Source organism: Phyllostomus hastatus, unplaced genomic scaffold (assembly GCF_019186645.2).
Source record: "Phyllostomus hastatus isolate PE091 unplaced genomic scaffold, TTU_PhHast_1.1 phas_scaffold_555, whole genome shotgun sequence".
Lineage (NCBI taxonomy): Eukaryota > Metazoa > Chordata > Mammalia > Chiroptera > Phyllostomidae > Phyllostomus > Phyllostomus hastatus.
Window position 1 is genome coordinate 2,248,190 of NW_025334036.1, and position 6,597 is coordinate 2,254,786.

Consider the following 6,597-nt stretch of genomic DNA (forward strand, 5'->3'; position numbering starts at 1 on the left):
CAGGTCCCCAAGTGGGGGCCGTGTGAGAAGCAATCACATATTGATGTTTCTCTCTCTCTTTCTCCCTCCCTCCCTCCCCCTCTCTAAAAATAAATAAATAAATAAATTTTTTTAAAAAAGAAGGTGTGTTTGTGCTCTTATGAAAGGCTGTACACTGTAGACCAGGGATTTTTACCCAGTGTGCTACAAGAATTTTTAAAGCATGCCATGCCTGATTATTTCCTCAGGGGCAACCACCTATTCTCCCTGAGGTTGTCAAATTTAAAAAAAAGAAAAAGACAACAGCCAACACAATGATAGCTAGCTGTCTGGTATGAATGCGTCAAAATTATACCTATTTTTTGTCAGATCAGCAAAAACAATGTACTCTCCGCTGTACCATAGAATTTCAGTAATCAGTCTGTGTGTGCCATGCGATGACAGAGGCGGGAAATTGCTGCGGTAGAGGAGTGTGCAAGGGGCAAGCGAACTGACTGATCGGTGGGGTGTACGGGGACGCAACACATGACCCGAGGGTGACCAGGACGAGGGCGGTGTGCCTGGGTGGTGGATCACTAGGATCCTGTCCAGAGCAGGGACCGCAGAGTGGCCAGCGTCCTCAGAGAAACACTAAGCGACTCTAAACACTAAGTTGCGTGAAGCACCAGGTTCCCTTCCGGAGCCCTGAGCGACCCGACCGGGGCTGCAGGTGGGTGTTTTGGGGTGACGATGGCTGTGTGCCCCACCCTTAGCACAATGCCAGGCATGGAGCGCGTGGATGTTCGCTGAAGAGGAAAAAAAAAAAGGCAGGAAGCAAAGAAGGTGGGGTTCACTGAAGGATGTTAGCTGCAGAGGAAAAAATAAAAAGGGACAGCAGCAGGAAGAGGGGAGAGGAGGAAGCCTGCGAGAAAGTGATAAGAAAGCGAAGGGAGAGGTGAAGCGAGACCATAAAACATGTGTCGAGAGGTCTTGGGCAGTTGCTGCGTGAGGCCTGCGCCATTGTCCCGGGTTCCCTAGCAACCAGAGCAAGAAGGGAAACACAATCAGTGATCACACCACGTTCACAGTGCCCATAAGATAAGAACAGATCGGGCGCTCCAAAGAATTCTCCCGTGGGCCCTCTCGAAAGGAACACTGCGTCAGACAGCATGTCCTCTGCAGCGTTTCCTTCGACAAATATAGAATCCGAGTCCGGGCAGGTGTCTCTTGGCACAGCTTCCACGCAAGTGTCTGGCTAAGTGCCATGGGCCCCTCGGTTTACTCAGGAAGCCAAAAGAATTTCATCCAAATGAGCATCTCTCTGAAGCTGGATACATGTGAACAGTGTCTGGGGGTGGGGATGGAAAGTACCTTCCTGGCACGCACACCGTCACGTCCAGTAAGCGGTCAACCGTCACGTCCAGTAAGCGGTCAACCGTCACGGCCGAGGAGGTCAAGCAGAATGACAGAGAGGGGCAGTTGGGAGACCACCGGCCTTTGCAGTGCCGGTGGAGGGGCAGCCGAGGCCAGGCTATCGGGATGAGGATGTTTTCTCGGTCAGGGGAAATAGTTACATACGTGTGGTTACTAGGAAAAGTTGCCAGTAGAAATGGAGAGGTTGTAATCACACACACACGCAAAAAAGAGTCCCATAAGGCAGGAAGGGGATGAACTCAAGACCAAAGGTAGAAAAAAATTTGCCTTGAAAAGAAGGGACATTTCTGCCCTGGCTGGCGTAGCTCAGTGCATTGAGCGCGGGCTGTGAACCAAAGCATCGCAGGTTCAATTCCCAGTCAGGGCACATGCCTGGGTTGCAGGCCATGGCCCCCAGCAACCGCACATTGATGTTTCTTTCTCTCTCTCTCTCCCTCCCTCCCTTCCCTCTCTAAAAGTAAATAAATAAAATCTTAAAAAAAAAAAAGAAGGGACATTTCTGAGGCGGACAGGAGAAGAGCAAGCCGACCTACTTATAACTGGGTTGATCCAGTCTCTGGGGCTGGGGAATGAGCAGAGACGGACAGAATGAAATGAAACGTGTTCACATAACCAGCCTGGTCTATATTTGCTTCCCGGTAACCGGAGAGGCCACACATTCTCGTGGGCTCTGAAACTCGGCCTGCCGCTTTTAATTTCTTTCTGGCCATGACACGCTTTTTCGTGGAAGGCCATATTTATATCACAGCAGCTGCGCTCGGCTTCCGTGGCTTATTTCAAAGATTTAGGACACGTGGGACAGATAATTCCAGCTCAGTGTCCTTGGAGCCCTAGTAACATTTTTATGAACAGGACAGCAGCCTTGACAATGTGTAGCAAACTAGACTAATTATAGTTATTTGTCTTAAGCTTGATTGCATCGAGATAGCAGGTGAGGTGGCTAATAATAAAAGTACAACTGGACGGCGAAAATAGATTAAAAAGGAAACATCGCAACTGGGACAAAAATTCGAAACCTGTTTAACCTCCATAGCAGTTTCAGAAATGTAAACCTGAGAAATGAGGCGCCATCTATGAAATGATCCAAAATACAGCTGAACTACGAAGTCTGTGCAGGGTGGGCGGTGGGGAAATAGCGATACAGAACGGCCGGGGAATATTTAACCCGGTTCAGTTCTTTGAGTAACTGCGAATACTTATGGAGCATTTACTCCAGCTCAACCAGTCTTAATGAGTGTATTCATCCAATCTTCACTTACCCCTCCGAGGCAGAGGGAGTCACCATCGTCATCCCATTTTCCAGATATGGAAACTGGGGCACAGCGCGGTTAAGAAAATGCCCGAGGTCATGAAGAAAGTAATTGACCAAGCTGTGATTCAAAACCAGATCACTGGCTGCAAAGCTCTGCTCTTAACTAATCCTGCGCCCAGCAGTTTTCCAACTTCTTCCCACGAGGGGTAGCCCTCTCCCTGGCTGCTTTTTAGTTTCTGGAGCCATGGCCCCTGGGAACTCAAGAGGGAAGGGGATATTGTCTTTTCAGGGCTTAGATGATTCACACCTCTCTGAAGAGTCGTTAATGCTCAGCTAGAAATAGGTCAAGTGTGGGGATAACAAAACACCCCGTGGGCCCAGACATCTTCAAGAGACGGCTGCCGTGTGTTAGTATTATCGCCTCGACGTTTGGTGAAGGTGTGGACTGGTTTAAGATGTGCAAGAAAGGAAACCTTGGTTTCCCCTGACTTTCCCTTCCCTGATTCCCGGAGGAGCTTAAACTTGGCACGCGAGCGTTGTTGCAGTCTCCGGAGGAGAAGGTATTATTTCGCATACTTGTCAGTCTCTGCTGGACACGTGAGTCTTTTTCTGCCTTTCGCTTCTATTTATACCTACAATCCTCATCCTTTCAAACAGAGGGTAACTCAATAGCAGCCACATTCTCATGCACTGCTGAGATATAAAAATCTGAAGGACGTAATAATTGCCTTTCATCTGTTTTAAATGTCCTCTCTTTCTCTGGCATTAAAATAATTTCCCAAGTAGAGCCCTTCCTCCTCCTTTCTCCTGGCTGCCTTTTCGAGAGTATTACTAAATGTTTTGTGGGGTTTTTTGCCAATAGGTCTGTTTCTTTTTTTTTATTTTAATCATTGTTCAAGTACAGTTTTCTCCCTTTTACTCCCAACCCAGCCCACCCACCCAACCCTCCCCACTTCCCTCCCATTGTCACCACCCCTAGTTTTTGTCCATGTGTCCTTTAAATTTGTTCCTGTAAACCCTTCCCATTGTCCCCTGAAATTCCCTCTTCTGTCCCCTGTGGGCACTGTCAGCCTGTCCTCTATTTCAGTGTCTTTGGTTGTATTTATTTTACTTGTTTCTTTGTTTTGTTGTTTAGGTTCCTACTTACAGGTGAGATCATATGGTATTTGTCTCTTTCACTACCTGGCTTGTTTCACTTAGCATAATGCTTTCCAGCTCCATCCATGCTGTCACAAAGGGTAGGAGCTCCTTCTTTCTTTCTGCTGCACAGAATTCCACTGTGTAAATGGACCACAGTTTTTTGATCCATTCATTGCCTGATGGGCATCTAGGTTGCTTCCAGCATCTAGGTATTGTAAATTGTGCTGCTATGAACATTGGGGTTCAAATGTTCTCTTGGATTGGTGTTTCAGGGTTCTTATGATATAGTCCCAGCAGTGGAATCGCAGGGTCAAAAGGCAGATGCATTTTTAGTTTTCTGAGGAAGTTCCATACTGCTCTCCATAGTGGTTGCACCAGTCTGCAGTCCCACCAACAGCGCACTAGGGTCCCCTTTTCTCCACAACCTTTCCTCTGACAGCCAGTGGCTGGGAAAGAGATGTTCAGCTTCATCCTGAAGCAGCCGACTGCCTCCCAGGCGCCACAGAAAAGATCTAGGTCTGTTTCTCATGAGTCCTCACACTTGTTCTAAGTATAAACTAGCAGACGTGGTGACATATACGGCTGCCCTAGGCTGAATTCCAAAAAGTGACGACAAGCACAAATGCGAGTGAGAGCTCCGTAGGTGAGCTGAATTTAGTCTAGGGCATTGCAAATTGCCCTGGCTGCTGCATGCATTTTTTTAATCTAAAAAGAAGTTTTATTTCTAGCTGCACAGGTCATAATGGGTGCCCCCCCCCACCGCCTTACTAGTTTCTTGGGTGCGTGAAATGGGTTCTGGTCGTCTTTGTAATCTCAACCCGTGTGCCCTGCTCACGGTGTGCATGAGTGTGCAGCTGAGTTCTATTGCATGGAGTCAGAGGAGAGCCGCTACCCAGCACCATTTCAGAGGAAGCCGAAGGAATAAACTGCGTCTTAGGGTGTAGACATGCTAGTGTCCTTGCTGGAGCTCACCATTAGTCCATTTGAAATTTGTATACATAGCCCTGGCTGGCGTAGCTCAGTGGATTGAGCTCGGGCTGGGAACCAAAGTGTCCCAGGTTCGATTCCCAGCCAGGGTACATTTCTGGGTTGCAGGCCATAACCCCCAGCAACCGCACATTGATGTTTCTCTCTCTCTCTCTCTCTCTCTCTCTCTCTCCCTTCCCTCTCTAAAAAATAAATAAATAAATAAATAAAATCTTTAAAAAAAAAGAAATTTGTATACAGGTAAATCTCACGGTATTTTTACTTGGAAAAAAAAACCTCTGAAAAACCAATTCCATTATTTTCACTTCAAAAGAACCCTGAGAAACCTCTTTTCTATCCTCAAATAAGAAAAATAATAAAACATGGGTGGAATCACTCACAATCCCATCACTTTGCAGTATACACAATTAATAGCAGTGGTTACAAACGTTCAGTCTTCTCTATGTACAATGCAGACATTTAAACAAAATGGGGTTCTCTGAGCGCACAGGTCGGAGGGGTGAGCTGTGCATCTCGTTCTGTATCCTGCTCTTTCACTCAGTGCTATCGATCCTTTCTCGTATCAATAACTGTTCTTGCAGAGACCTTTCTTGTTCCATCCTGTGATTGATCGGCTGATCGTTCCCTTTCTGTGAGCTCTCTCCGTCAGGTTTTGCTCTCCGAGTTAAGCCAGCGGCATACTGTGAACTCGGAAGTGTACCATCTATGTCCTCAATAATTTATTTAGCATCTATCCTCGGAACACGTAACGGCATTCTACTCCCAAACACTCGGCACGGAAGGATTGCCACACTGTATTAAGTGAAGGGAAAAAAAGTTTCAGAAACATTTGTGTAGTATGGCACCATTTTTATTTTTTAAGAATCGTATTTAGGGGTATATTTGTTTAGATAGATAGATGAGGTTCTTCAGTGCACGGGAAGAAGTGGGAACGATCATCACATAGGTGAGCATGGCGACTCCTGTGGGGCGGCCGTAACAAGAAAGAAGGGCCAGGATCATCCGTCCACTTTCTGCATTTATCTCTGTATATTCCTCTACAAGTTTTTCATATTGCATTTACGTTTCTTTTGAGGTATGACTTATGTATAGTAAAGGACATGTGTCTCAAGTATGAAGCTAAAACATTTGTACGTATGTAAACACCTCCAGCCAATTGCCTCTCCCAAAGAGGACTTAAGCCATATGTCCAGTGTCATGTGGCTTCCTCACAATGACAGAGAGTCTATGTCCCTTCCTTATAAATCTGGCAGGCCTTTGCGAGCACCTCACCGATTACGGTGTGCGGGCAGTAGGCTGTGTGGCTGTCGAGGCTAGATCACAAAGGGAGGTACAGCCTCTTCCTGGCTCTCCGTCTCCCCTGTCGCTTGCCCCATGCTGCGAGGAACCCCATTATGTAGAGGGGCTCATGTGGAGGCAGACCAAGGTCCTGGGCCCTCAGTGCCAGCAGGACTCCCAGCACTAACTTGCCAGCCACGGGAGTGAGCCTTCTTGGAAGCGGACTCTCTAGCTCCCAGTCAAGCCGCCCCAGAGGGCTCTGGGTGGAACAGAGCCTTCCCCGCCAAGCTCTGCCCATGCTGCGATGCATGAGAAAAACAAATCATTGTTGTTTTCAGTCCCCGAGTTTTGGGCTGCTTTGTTACACAGTAATAAATAACCAGAACTACACCCACTAGTTCTAGATATAGAACATTTCTGTTATCCTACAAGTTTCCCTTACAGACCCTCCCTGTCCACAACCTCCCAGAGCGGACCTGCTCTTCTGACCTCTAGCACCGCACATCCGTTTTGCCTACGGTGAGGTTTCATAGAAGTCAGGATGTTTT